General features: G+C 37.5%; 1 long non-coding RNA gene across 1 annotated transcript; it reads left to right on the forward strand.

The window, feature by feature from the left end:
* The first annotated feature begins 772 nt into the window (after nucleotides 1–772).
* On the forward strand, nucleotides 773–9,655 carry LOC110884305. Its single transcript, XR_002561041.2, has 3 exons — nucleotides 773–945; nucleotides 2,665–4,285; nucleotides 8,510–9,655. It is a non-coding gene; the product is annotated as an uncharacterized LOC110884305 (long non-coding RNA).
* The last annotated feature ends 4,995 nt before the right edge of the window (nucleotides 9,656–14,650 follow it).

The following is a 14,650-nucleotide window of genomic DNA, read 5'->3' on the forward strand; positions in this document are numbered from 1 at the left end:
CTTTTAGTTTTGATCTTTTGTGTTCTTGAGTTTTAACCGTTCAATTTCTTATTAACCCCTTTAAACAAGAACAAGAGGGTGTCTAGAAGCACTTACTACTAGCTCGTGGCTAGGGAAGAATCAAAGCGTAAACAAGGTGGATAAAAGCAAAGTAGAGAGGTTCTTGAGATTCCGAAAGCACCGGGTCTCCTCGTATGATCTCTAGCACCTTAGGGTATGTATGGATGGCTTGAAAGTGAACAAGTGATGATGATGGTGGGTGTTGTTGGGTTCGGCCGATCACAAGGCAAGAGTGAGAGAGAGAGAGAGCAATTTTGGTGTTAAGTTTGAAGTGAATGATGGTTCTTATCTCACATGCTTATTTATAATCCCTTTTCACTAAGGTCCATTGTGCAAAGTGTAGGTTAGATATTAGATAAGTCTTAATATAATAATCAAAAATTTGTGGGGAGTGTCCCCACTCCACAACCGATTCGGATTAAGGGGGGGGGGTTATGGTTGGATTTCAACCAAATAGTTAAGTGTCTAGTTTGTTTAGTTAGGAATTTAAATTGGTTATTAGTGTGTTATGTAATATAAAGGGTGTTATGTAACGCCCCAAAATTATGCAAATTGATTATGTTACTTAAGATGTCTAGTCATGTATTATTTTACCTAGTTAAGTATGTATATGTTAGTAACTTGATTAGAAGGAAGGTTATATGACAAATAAAATATCTAAGTAAATAGGAGGACTAAACTTGTTAAAAAGTTGAAAGTTTAATAAATAAAAGAAAAAAAAAATAAAAAAACACACACCCTGGTGTGATGGCGTGGATCGATCAGAGCAAAGGGGGGAGAAGACAAACCCTAACTTCATGAAATTCTCAAGAATTGAAAGAGATTAGGAGCCCAAACTAATGCATGAACTCGAAACCTCAATCATCTAAGCTTGTACAACAAGCGGTAAGTCGAATTTTCTGTTTTGAATGAATTGTAGGAAGTGGGTTTACACCCAATCATGAAATTATGTGGAAATTATATGTAATAGAGGGTTAGGGTTTCATAATGGTTCGAAATCTTTGCTTGATTTCTGATTGATTGAATGATTTAAGTATATTACCCAATTGTTGTGAAGAAATCATAAACCCAATGTTTTGCATGTATGCTATGATCTTGAATAGAGAGAGAAAAATTAGTTAAGATGGTGTAGGATGGAAGAAAGCTATGAACTTGATTGATTCTTGTTAGATTAGAAGGTGAATAAGAAGAGTTATGCTATAAATACTTGTACACTATGCTTAATTAACGGTACGCCCACCAAGTGTATGATGAAATGCCTAAGTGACGATTTTAGATGAATTATGTATAATGATGGATGGGAAAAAAGTATAGAATGTAATAATGAAGAATTATAGTGAAACCCATTTGTGCTAGTTGTATGGTGGAATCTAATAATTTTATGTTAGTGAAATTTATGTGAAGTTGAAGTATGAATGTATGTTGGTTGAAGATGATTATGTGAATTGGTTGAATTCATGTATTAAGAGCTTGTACAATGTGTTTATAATGTTGTATGCACACCAAGCGTTTGATGAAATGCTTGAATCATTAGCTAATGCACACATACATTCACGCATGTGTAGTTTCAATGTGGTTCATGTTCTATGTAAGAATTTGTGAGAATTATTGTATCATATGGTCTTTAACAAGTTTATGATGCTTAGCATAAATTGTGAACATGAATTGATGATTTAAAGTCGAGATTTAGTTCATAATTCCAAAGATTTACAAAGCTGATTGGAAGTAATTATTGTTGCGCACCTGTTTTGAAAAATTCGTATAAAATCAACCGTAGCTCGGTTTAAGGCATATGATATATCGTTGAAAAGGTTGTTTCGCATATTACATTTCATATTTGGTCATAAGAGGCTGGTTATGAGATTTAGTGGGTCAAAACAGCATGAAAAGTTAGTAAATTCGTTTTGACAGCAAGCTGTTTGGAAGCATTTCAACTTCTGTGCTGATTTTGTAAAAATCATATAAAATCATAGGAATGTCCGATTGTTACGATCTTTATATGCTTAGAAAGATCTCTGAGTGTAGATCATATCATATTTGAACATGAAGAACTGAATCAGAAGATAAATGGGTTAAAATGTGCCGTGAACAGCTGCTGCGCAGAAAGTTGCTGCACAAATTTTAGTATAAACATTTAGTAAAAATAGTTGTATTGTTATGCACACTTGTATGAATCATGAACTACTGATTTTAATAAATTATTAGTAAGTTATTTGATTGTTTTAAGTGTCTAAAACACTTACCAACTAGTTTATGCATATAATTGCACCAACGGGTCGAAACGGGTTGTTGATAGAAAATAGTAGAATGGTATGAAATGTTTAACATATGAAGCAAGTTGCCTAACTTAGAAAAGGTTATCATTCTAAGTATGGAATTTTGAAAGAATAACGAACATGATGTAAATACATAATTATGCATGCTAGAAGCTCATGTATGACTGTTGTGATGATGGAATGATAAATTGTTAGATTGATTAGCATTGTAGTATTATGATACATGTTGAACTCGTTAAGCGATTGACACGTGAATAGAAGTGTGATTAGTGATGCGTATGATTATGTATACTAACTATTGAATGGATGTAATGGAATGAGATAATAGGAACGTGTCAAGGAGAGGTCAAGCATAGGAGGATAACGGGTCAAGATAAGGCAAGATGACAAATACACTTATTGGAGTACTCGAGGTAAGTGAATTTCGATTCACTTTTTAGTAGGTTTAATAGATTTTAATACTTATGTTTACGAAACATCATGAAAGAACATGTAATAATCAGAAGTACAAAGCCAATAATGCCTCATTATTGAAGAAGGTTGTATTTAAGCCGAAAGTAAATTGGTGGGTTTAAACGGGTCGAATTTTATGTGCATATGTTGCGTAATGAAATGAAATTCGTTATGGTTAAGACCTTGGGTAAGAATTTTAGTCATTATGTAAGGGGAACATTTCCCGGACCATTAGGTACAAGTTTTATATGATTCGGTTGTCGGTCAATGAATGAACGGATTGTTTCGTTTTAGTGTAGGAAATTTTATAAGTATATGTGTATAGGAATCCAAAGGCCACGTGGGTTGAATCGTAGATTGTCTATACTATGTAAAGTATTGAATGTGACATTCCGGCATAAACCTACATGTAAAAGAAGCTTGTGTATATATTCGTGATTAATTGATTGTGCGAAGGAAGGAACATTGGCATGAATGAAGGTACGCACATATATATATAAGTATATATATATATATGTATGTATGTATGTATGATAATAAGTACGTAGGTGTGAATGTATGTGTGAATGAATGTTCAATGCTTAAGACATATGCATGAACGTATCAAAGGGTTCGAGTATTTATGGATACTAATGATGTGCGTTGAGTTGGAATGTAATGTAGGTATGGGGTCGTTGGCTTCATGAAGAAATGGAGCTGGATTTGGATAAGAGTATTTAAGAAAGCGCTTGGACAATTCCACGACTACTTTATAGAATGTTCTACGAAATTTTATTATATAGTTTAATGTTGAATGGTATGTTGATAACTAATGGTTTGGTTGTACGTGGTGTCCACAGGTATCGCTTGGGTTTTCTCTACTTTTATTGAAGTGAAGCGGACTTAGTTCGAGTTGAGAGCAAGGATTGTACGGGGTAGAATGGTCACATAGTGTAACTCATATAGGTTTTGAAGTATTAATGTTATAAAACGTTATAAATCCGTTTTAATGAATATATGGCATTTCGCATTTGAACTTTCATGTGTTTGATATGTCTATTAAAGAACGAAATTTTTGGGCTCTTGTTTTCCGCTGCGTCGTATTTTAAGTTATTACGCGTTAGTCTTACAGGGAATTGTTCTTATTACGAACGGGTCATGCCCGAATTTTGTTAAATAATAGTATGATAATATTACATTTTGGAATGTGTAATTTGGGCGTAACAAGTTGGTATCAGAGCCCTGGTTTGAGAGAATTAAGTACGAGAGTATAAGTACTTGAACTCAAACCTGTGTGCTCTTGTGATAAGGAACCCGTACAATCCATGACTCGATCAAGATCTAAAGGTAGAAATGGAACGAAAATGTGTAAGTATGTATTAGATTATGTATTTGAAAGAAACTAATAGTGTGTTATGTGCAAGGTAAGCTTAAGATCTTGAAGAGGATGATCCGTGAATACAGAATGGGATGAACGCTAAGGCGGGCAAAGGTGCAAATAGGCAAATTAACCCCAGGTACACATTACTAATATGTATGAGTACCGATGTCAAAAGAAAAAGGAAGGGGTCTCCTTGGGAGGGAAATTATTAAACGAAAGACAATGATGTGGTCTTGGGGAAGTTTTAGAAATGTGCACGAAACTGAAACCCATTTCTCGGGCATAAGGCGATGATTACACGAAGGCACGAAACTAGTGTGTGAATTGCGCACCTGGCCAGTACGCAAGAAGCATATGACGTTCGTGAGACCGTGGCAATTATTGCAGGTATGTCCGGTAGAACTGGGTAGCAGGTGGGCGCTATGTTGTAGCGAATCCGAAATAGCAAATCCATTGCGGATTTGGTTATGCTAACGAAGGTTATGAAAAGTTATGCGAGTCGACCGGTTCTAGCGAACAAGTCGAATAAGAATAAGCTACCATCCGTTTTGAACGGGTGATTTTGAATGCTCTAATGAATGCTAGAAGCTTAATCCGTTATACGGATTGAAAGAAGAAGTTATGATTAAATGTGAAAAACCCAATTATTTGGGTAGTGGAAAATGTGTATGCTTAACTCTCGTTGAGAGTGTTTATGCCAAACCCAATTATTTGGGTAGTGGAATGTGTATGCTTAACTCTCGTTGAGAGTGTTTATGCCAAACCCAATTATTTGGGTAGTGGAATGTGTATGCTTAACTCTCCTTGAGAGTGTTTATGCCGAAACCCAATTATTTGGGTAGTCGAATGTGTATGCTTAACTCTCTTTGAGAGTGTTTATGCCAAACCCAATTACTTGGGTAGTCGAATGTGTAAGAAAGAAGAAAGCTCATATGTGGATGGAACTAAAATGAAGTGATTATGATTCGACAACTGAGATGACTAACTTTAAAATATTGTTGCCGAAGGTAGGTAAAACTTTAAGTTTTTGCTAGAGCACATGTAAGAAAGAAAAGGTACGAATGATATGTTTGAAGCCGATAGTGTGTAAGTTAAGATTTTTCCTTAAGGCGGATGTGGGATTTTAAGTTCATATGATAGAATGTGAATTTACAAGCGTGTAGGAAGAAACGGGAGGTTAAACGGGTAAACGGTTCAAAAGACACGCGCGTTTTAGTGCGTTCGGACGACGAAACGGATCTGCAGTAAAGGGACTTTTCTAGAGGCCGTCGCCGACGGGTTCCCACCCCGTCGCCGACGGGCTCCCAAAAGTGTGAAAGAGGCCGACGGCCTAACCGACTGGTTACGGGTTAAATTGGACGACGGGCATTTTAAGAGGCCGTCGCCGACGGGTGCCCACCCCGTCGCCGACGGGCTGTCTAGCCCACTTCTCCGTTTTGCTTAATTTTGCATTTCCAAATGATCCGTAACGCATTCCGATGATTCGTAAAGTTTCTTATGAGCATATAGGGATGTACATAAGTAGATAAGCGTGTAAGTATGTTTATATGTAACCGTATATGTACGTAGAACTTATGCAAGTAGGTATGCGCGAAAGTATGTAAGTTTATAGTGTGGGAACAAGTACTAGTTATGTATGTATAAATGTGTATGTATAGATATCGGTTTATGTAGGTACGCAAGTATTTATATAAGAGCACAAGCATCATGCGAATGAATATGAAAATGTGTACGTATGTATGCATGATGATATGTATGAGCGTATGCATGTATGCGAAAAATATAGGAAATGTGTGTACGTATGTAGATGTATAAATATATGAGTATGTAAGTACATATATGATGTATGAGTAGAATGAAATAAATCGATTTATTTCGATTAGTAAATGTATGAATGTAATATGCTTAAATAGGAAATTAGAAACAAGCCGTAGACTTAAGTTTGTATGAATAATAATTGTATACAATTGGAATAGATTCAATGAATGAAATGCAAGGGATGATATGTGCTAGAAACTAGCAATATGAAATGAAGGACACTAATAAGAGCTCTGGAGCAGAATCTAACATAAGTATAGTTATGAAAGTAACTTACTTATTATAAGGGCATAGGAACGATGTGTACGATTACGTACATACATGAATTAAACATTTGCCAAGATCCCAAATGCGTTTAGGTTGTAGTAAGTATAGTGGATGAACAACTTGAAAGAGGTAAGAGTAGAATGGTCTAGTTTGAATGAGAAAGGTTTCGGGGACGAAACCTCTTTTAAGGGGGGTAGACTTGTAACGCCCCAAAATTATGCAAATTGATTATGTTACTTAAGATGTCTAGTCATGTATTATTTTACCTAGTTAAGTATGTATATGTTAGTAACTTGATTAGAAGGAAGGTTATATGACAAATAAAATATCTAAGTAAATAGGAGGACTAAACTTGTTAAAAAGTTGAAAGTTTAATAAATAAAAGAAAAAAAAATAAAAAAACACACACCCTGGTGTGATGGCGTGGATCGATCAGAGCAAAGGGGGGAGAAGACAAACCCTAACTTCATGAAATTCTCAAGAATTGAAAGAGATTAGGAGCCCAAACTAATGCATGAACTCGAAACCTCAATCATCTAAGCTTGTACAACAAGCGGTAAGTCGAATTTTCTGTTTTGAATGAATTGTAGGAAGTGGGTTTACACCCAATCATGAAATTATGTGGAAATTATATGTAATAGAGGGTTAGGGTTTCATAATGGTTCGAAATCTTTGCTTGATTTCTGATTGATTGAATGATTTAAGTATATTACCCAATTGTTGTGAAGAAATCATAAACCCAATGTTTTGCATGTATGCTATGATCTTGAATAGAGAGAGAAAAATTAGTTAAGATGGTGTAGGATGGAAGAAAGCTATGAACTTGATTGATTCTTGTTAGATTAGAAGGTGAATAAGAAGAGTTATGCTATAAATACTTGTACACTATGCTTAATTAACGGTACGCCCACCAAGTGTATGATGAAATGCCTAAGTGACGATTTTAGATGAATTATGTATAATGATGGATGGGAAAAAAGTATAGAATGTAATAATGAAGAATTATAGTGAAACCCATTTGTGCTAGTTGTATGGTGGAATCTAATAATTTTATGTTAGTGAAATTTATGTGAAGTTGAAGTATGAATGTATGTTGGTTGAAGATGATTATGTGAATTGGTTGAATTCATGTATTAAGAGCTTGTACAATGTGTTTATAATGTTGTATGCACACCAAGCGTTTGATGAAATGCTTGAATCATTAGCTAATGCACACATACATTCACGCATGTGTAGTTTCAATGTGGTTCATGTTCTATGTAAGAATTTGTGAGAATTATTGTATCATATGGTCTTTAACAAGTTTATGATGCTTAGCATAAATTGTGAACATGAATTGATGATTTAAAGTCGAGATTTAGTTCATAATTCCAAAGATTTACAAAGCTGATTGGAAGTAATTATTGTTGCGCACCTGTTTTGAAAAATTCGTATAAAATCAACCGTAGCTCGGTTTAAGGCATATGATATATCGTTGAAAAGGTTGTTTCGCATATTACATTTCATATTTGGTCATAAGAGGCTGGTTATGAGATTTAGTGGGTCAAAACAGCATGAAAAGTTAGTAAATTCGTTTTGACAGCAAGCTGTTTGGAAGCATTTCAACTTCTGTGCTGATTTTGTAAAAATCATATAAAATCATAGGAATGTCCGATTGTTACGATCTTTATATGCTTAGAAAGATCTCTGAGTGTAGATCATATCATATTTGAACATGAAGAACTGAATCAGAAGATAAATGGGTTAAAATGTGCCGTGAACAGCTGCTGCGCAGAAAGTTGCTGCACAAATTTTAGTATAAACATTTAGTAAAAATAGTTGTATTGTTATGCACACTTGTATGAATCATGAACTACTGATTTTAATAAATTATTAGTAAGTTATTTGATTGTTTTAAGTGTCTAAAACACTTACCAACTAGTTTATGCATATAATTGCACCAACGGGTCGAAACGGGTTGTTGATAGAAAATAGTAGAATGGTATGAAATGTTTAACATATGAAGCAAGTTGCCTAACTTAGAAAAGGTTATCATTCTAAGTATGGAATTTTGAAAGAATAACGAACATGATGTAAATACATAATTATGCATGCTAGAAGCTCATGTATGACTGTTGTGATGATGGAATGATAAATTGTTAGATTGATTAGCATTGTAGTATTATGATACATGTTGAACTCGTTAAGCGATTGACACGTGAATAGAAGTGTGATTAGTGATGCGTATGATTATGTATACTAACTATTGAATGGATGTAATGGAATGAGATAATAGGAACGTGTCAAGGAGAGGTCAAGCATAGGAGGATAACGGGTCAAGATAAGGCAAGATGACAAATACACTTATTGGAGTACTCGAGGTAAGTGAATTTCGATTCACTTTTTAGTAGGTTTAATAGATTTTAATACTTATGTTTACGAAACATCATGAAAGAACATGTAATAATCAGAAGTACAAAGCCAATAATGCCTCATTATTGAAGAAGGTTGTATTTAAGCCGAAAGTAAATTGGTGGGTTTAAACGGGTCGAATTTTATGTGCATATGTTGCGTAATGAAATGAAATTCGTTATGGTTAAGACCTTGGGTAAGAATTTTAGTCATTATGTAAGGGGAACATTTCCCGGACCATTAGGTACAAGTTTTATATGATTCGGTTGTCGGTCAATGAATGAACGGATTGTTTCGTTTTAGTGTAGGAAATTTTATAAGTATATGTGTATAGGAATCCAAAGGCCACGTGGGTTGAATCGTAGATTGTCTATACTATGTAAAGTATTGAATGTGACATTCCGGCATAAACCTACATGTAAAAGAAGCTTGTGTATATATTCGTGATTAATTGATTGTGCGAAGGAAGGAACATTGGCATGAATGAAGGTACGCACATATATATATAAGTATATATATATATATATGTATGTATGTATGTATGATAATAAGTACGTAGGTGTGAATGTATGTGTGAATGAATGTTCAATGCTTAAGACATATGCATGAACGTATCAAAGGGTTCGAGTATTTATGGATACTAATGATGTGCGTTGAGTTGGAATGTAATGTAGGTATGGGGTCGTTGGCTTCATGAAGAAATGGAGCTGGATTTGGATAAGAGTATTTAAGAAAGCGCTTGGACAATTCCACGACTACTTTATAGAATGCTCTACGAAATTTTATTATATAGTTTAATGTTGAATGGTATGTTGATAACTAATGGTTTGGTTGTACGTGGTGTCCACAGGTATCGCTTGGGTTTTCTCTACTTTTATTGAAGTGAAGCGGACTTAGTTCGAGTTGAGAGCAAGGATTGTACGGGGTAGAATGGTCACATAGTGTAACTCATATAGGTTTTGAAGTATTAATGTTATAAAACGTTATAAATCCGTTTTAATGAATATATGGCATTTCGCATTTGAACTTTCATGTGTTTGATATGTCTATTAAAGAACGAAATTTTTGGGCTCTTGTTTTCCGCTGCGTCGTATTTTAAGTTATTACGCGTTAGTCTTACAGGGAATTGTTCTTATTACGAACGGGTCATGCCCGAATTTTGTTAAATAATAGTATGATAATATTACATTTTGGAATGTGTAATTTGGGCGTAACATGTTAGGGTGTTCGGGGACCCTAATTAGCTCAGAAAAGTGTAAACAATGTCATTGACAATATTTTTATGTTTCGGGTAAAGTCCGGTTGTTCGGTTGGATATTGATCCGTTAAAGTGTCAAGTAAAGCTTTAAAGTGCTTTTTATAGTGTTTTTAGTGACACAATAAATTCCCGACACTTTGGAAAGTGTCTAATATTATTTTTCCATGTTTTTGCACTTTACTAGTTAAGTTAAATGCTGAATTTTTGTATAAAGTGCAGGATTTTGTATTTATAGCATGTTTTAGGCACATCCGGTCACTGTAACTATCACCAAGTGACGCATTTCTACAATCCTCACCTCCCTACACTCTCTACTAGTGTAGTAATCTATTCCCGGCTCATACTGGCCTCAGAGACAATGTCTGTCTAGTGCTGGCTATGTCAGCATGTTTACTGGGTTATCCGTTCATTGTGCTAACTGTGCTTTTGTGCATCAAGTTTGTCACTATAGTTTTGTGTGTAATAAATGGAGTGACAGCAATAAAGTATGATGCATGAATATGTATGTATCAGAAATCAAGAAGCAGTTTAACCACATTTGTAAGCAAGCACAGTAATTATGCATTAATTAAATATTAATTAATTCGTACGGATACCTGTTTTGGTGAGGGTTGTCACAGTTTCTTCGTCAACTAGTTCTTCAACAAAATGGGTCGTCAATATGAATCTCGTCTGTGGGAATGACAACAGTTTCTTGCGTTGGACTCTTTTTTAGATTTGATACATGAAATGTATCGTGGACACCATTCAGCTCGGCAGGTAAGTCCAACTTGTATGCTACTAAACCAATTCTTTCCAGAATCTTGAATGGACCAATATATCGCGGATTCAACTTTCCACGCTTCCCGAAGCGTGCCACACCCTTCCAGGGTGATACTTTTAACAATACCATGTCTCCTACCTCAAACTCCAGAGGTTTCCTTCTTCTATCCGCGTAACACTTTTGACGATCGCGAGCCGCCTTGATGCGATCTCGGATCTGTGCCATCTTATCTGTGGTTTCCTGGACCACATCAGGACCAACCAATTGTCTATCACCTGCATCAGACCAACAAAGCGGTGATCTGCACTTGCGTCCGTATAGAGCTTCAAATGGCGCGGCTCCAATACTGGTGTGGTAGCTGTTGTTATACGAAAATTCGACCAACGGTAAATGTTTATCTCAGCTACCACCCAGATCCATAACACATGCTCTCAGCATATCTTCCAATGTCTGTATCGTCCGTTCGCTCTGTCCATCGGTCTATGGGTGAAATGCTGTACTCAGATTCAACTGAGATCCAAATGCTTCTTGGAAAGACTGCCAAATCCTTGACACAAACCTTCCGTCCCTATCAGAGATGATCGAGAGAGGCACTCCATGACGTGCAAAGATCTCTCTCATGTAAATTTCAGCTAATTTGCTCGTGTTGTCTTTCTCTATGATGGGTAAGAAGTGCGCGGATTTTGTTAACCGGTCTACTATTACCCAAATAGTGTCATGACCTCTTGGCGTTCTTGGTAACTTTGTTATGAAATCCATTGAAATTTGTTCCCATTTCCACGTGGGAATCTCAGGTTGTTGCAGAAGTCCGGAAGGCTTCTGGTATTCAGCTTTTACCTTGGCGCACGTCAAACACTTGCTAACATAAACAGCAACATCGCCTTTCATCCTAGGCCACCAATAGTAATTCTTAAGGTCTTGGTACATCTTATCCGCTCCTGGGTGGATAGAGTACCGTGATCTGTGAGCTTCATCAAAGATAACCTTTCTCAAGCCACCAAACAGAGGAACCCAAATCCTTTTCATTAAACATAGCGTTCCTTCCTCGTTTGGCACTAATTGCTTCTCCATTCCACGGAGATACTCTTCTTCAATGTTTCTTTCTTAAGAGCTTCTTTCAGCGCGGCACGAATGCGCAGGGAAAGATCTGTCTGAATAATCATCTCTAAAGCCCTAACCCTTATGGGCTTGATTCTTTCTTTTCGACTTAGGGCATCGGCGACCACATTCGCCTTCCCTGGATGATACTTGATCTCGCAGTCGTAATCGTTCAGTAATTCGACCCAACGTCTTTGTCTCATATTTAGCTCCTTCTGGTCGAATATGTGTTGTAGGCTCTTATGATCCGTGAAGATTGTACACTTTGTACCATATAAACAATGTCTCCAAATCTTCAACGCAAATACCACTGCGCCTAGCTCCAAATCATGCGTGGTATAGTTCTTTTCATGTACCTTCAATTGGCACGAAGCGTAAGCTATAACTTTTTGGCGTTGCATCAACACGCAACCTAATCCTTGACATGAAGCGTCACAATATACCACGAAATCATCTGTTCCTTCTGGTAGCGATAAGATCGGCGCATTGCAAAGCTTGTCTTTCAACAGCTGAAACGATTCTTCCTGTTTGATTCCCCAATCAAACTTCTTATCCTCCTGCGTAAGGTAAGTCAATGGTTGAGCGATTTTTGAGAAATCCTCAATAAATCTCCGATAGTAGCCAACCAAACCCAAGAATTGTCGAATCTTGGTTGGCGTCTTTGGTGTCTCCCAATTCTTGATTGCTTCGATCTTTGTGGGGTCCACATGAATCCCATCTCCATTTACCACATGTCCAAGAAATTGGACTTCGCATAGCCAAAACTCGCACTTCGAGAACTTGGCATACAACTTTTCCTTTTTCAGCAACTCCAAAATAGCTCTTAAATGTTGTTTGTGTTCATTCTTTGTCTTTGAATAAATCAAGATGTCGTCAATAAACACAATCACGAACTTGTCCAAGTATGGCTTGCAGACTCGGTTCATTAGGTCCATGAAAACAGCTGGCGCGTTTGTCAAACCAAACGGCATTACCAGAAACTCGTAATGTCCATAACGAGTTCTAAAAGCGGTCTTAGGAATACTTTCCTCTTGTATTCTCAGTTGGTGATAACCTGATCGCAAATCGATCTTCGAGTAGTAGCTTGAACCTTGCAGTTGATCGAATAAGTCATCAATCCTTGGCAGAGGATATCTATTCTTGATCGTTAACTTGTTCAACTCCCGGTAGTCAATGCACATACGAAAACTACCGTCTTTCTTCTTGACAAATAGAACTGGAGCTCCCCAAGGTGAGAAGCTTGGTCTGATAAATCCCTTGGCAATTCTTGAAGTTGTGTCGACAATTCCTGCATTTCTGACGGTGCAAGTCTATAGGGTGCCTTGGAACTAAGTCAATATGGAACTCCACTTGCCTTTGGGGTGGCAATCCTGGCAAGTCCTCTGGAAAGACTTCAGGATATTCCTTCATGACAGGGATGTCTTCGATCTTCGGCTCAGCAGCTTTCTTATCCACGATGTGTGCTAAGAAGGCAGCACATCCCTTCTGTAAACACTTTCGAGCTTTCAGGCAGCTGATGATTATTAGAGGTGTATCACGCTTTTCTCCATGAACTACGATAGTTTCTCCATCTTCTGTTGGGATGCGAATGACCTTTCGTGGCAAACAATCTCAGCCTTGTTGCTTGACAATCAATCCATCCCTACTACCATGTCGAAGCTTCCCAACTTGACCGGTAGTAGATCCAAAGTGAACTCGCGCTCTCCCAACTCGATTACACAACCTCTGACAACTTCATTTGCTTCAACTAGCTTTCCATTAGCCAGTTCAATTGAGTACGGGATATCTAATTTACTAGCAGTTAACCCAAGCATACTCTTAAATTCTAATGACACGAAGCTATAATCGGCACCAGTATCAAACAAAACGGATGCAAAGCGTTGATTTATAGGGAACGTACCAGTGACAACATTGGGATCCTGGCGTGCTTCCCTCGCCTCGATGTTAAAGACTCTTCCGCGGGCTTGATTCAGCTGCGGGCATTCCTTCTTGAAATGTCCAATGTCACCACAGTTAAAAAACCCAATCTTTGCCCATTACCACCTCTGTTCCTAGCTTCAGCGTTGTTTTGATTTCGGTTCACATTACCAGCTTGATTTGCATTGTTCCCTCGGTTTCCATTGCCTCCATTATTCCCTTGTGAACGATTTCCATTACCACCACGGTTATTGTTCCTATTACCAAAACCTCCTTGGCCTCCCCGGCCAGCACTAGCCCAGCAATTATCCTTCAAGTGGCCAACTTTCCCACAAGCTTCACATATTTTTGGCCTACACCGGCCAGAATGATGACGCTGGCAGGTGTTACACTTGGGCTGTGTACCCATATAACCTTTCCCTTTCTTCTCAACACTGGTTGCAGCTTGGCCCGGTGTGCTTGCTTCTCCTTTCTTGCCAACATTGCTTGTACCCTGTTTGAAATTCGAGAACTTCCTTTTGTTCTCGCCAGATGACTCTACGTGAGTTTCCTTCTTCTTCTGCTCAACATTCGAAAACTTGTTCAAGCGGATAGCTTCCTCAGTAAGAGCCACGCTCAGATCGATGGCCTCTGTGATTGTCGCAGGCTTGGAAGTAGTGACCATGCTCATGATCTGAGGTGCTAGACCCCAAATAAAGCGCTCGATTCGTTTGAATTCCAGTGTAACCATATAAGGTACCACATGTGACAGATCGTGGAATCTCTGAACATACTCCGAGATTTTGGGACCTTCCATTTTCAAGTGCCAGAATTCCGTTTCCAGCTTCTGAATCTCCGCACGTGAGCAGTACTTTCTTCGCATGAGCTCCTTCAGCTCATTCCATGTCATCGCATAAGCGGCGGCTTCACCAAGAGTTTGCACTTGTAAGTTCCACCAAGATAGGGCTCCATCCAAAAATAGCCCAGAAATGTAGGTCACTTGCTGTTCT

The sequence above is a fragment of the Helianthus annuus genome, chromosome 11 (assembly GCF_002127325.2).
Source record: "Helianthus annuus cultivar XRQ/B chromosome 11, HanXRQr2.0-SUNRISE, whole genome shotgun sequence".
Classification (NCBI taxonomy): Eukaryota; Viridiplantae; Streptophyta; class Magnoliopsida; order Asterales; family Asteraceae; genus Helianthus; species Helianthus annuus.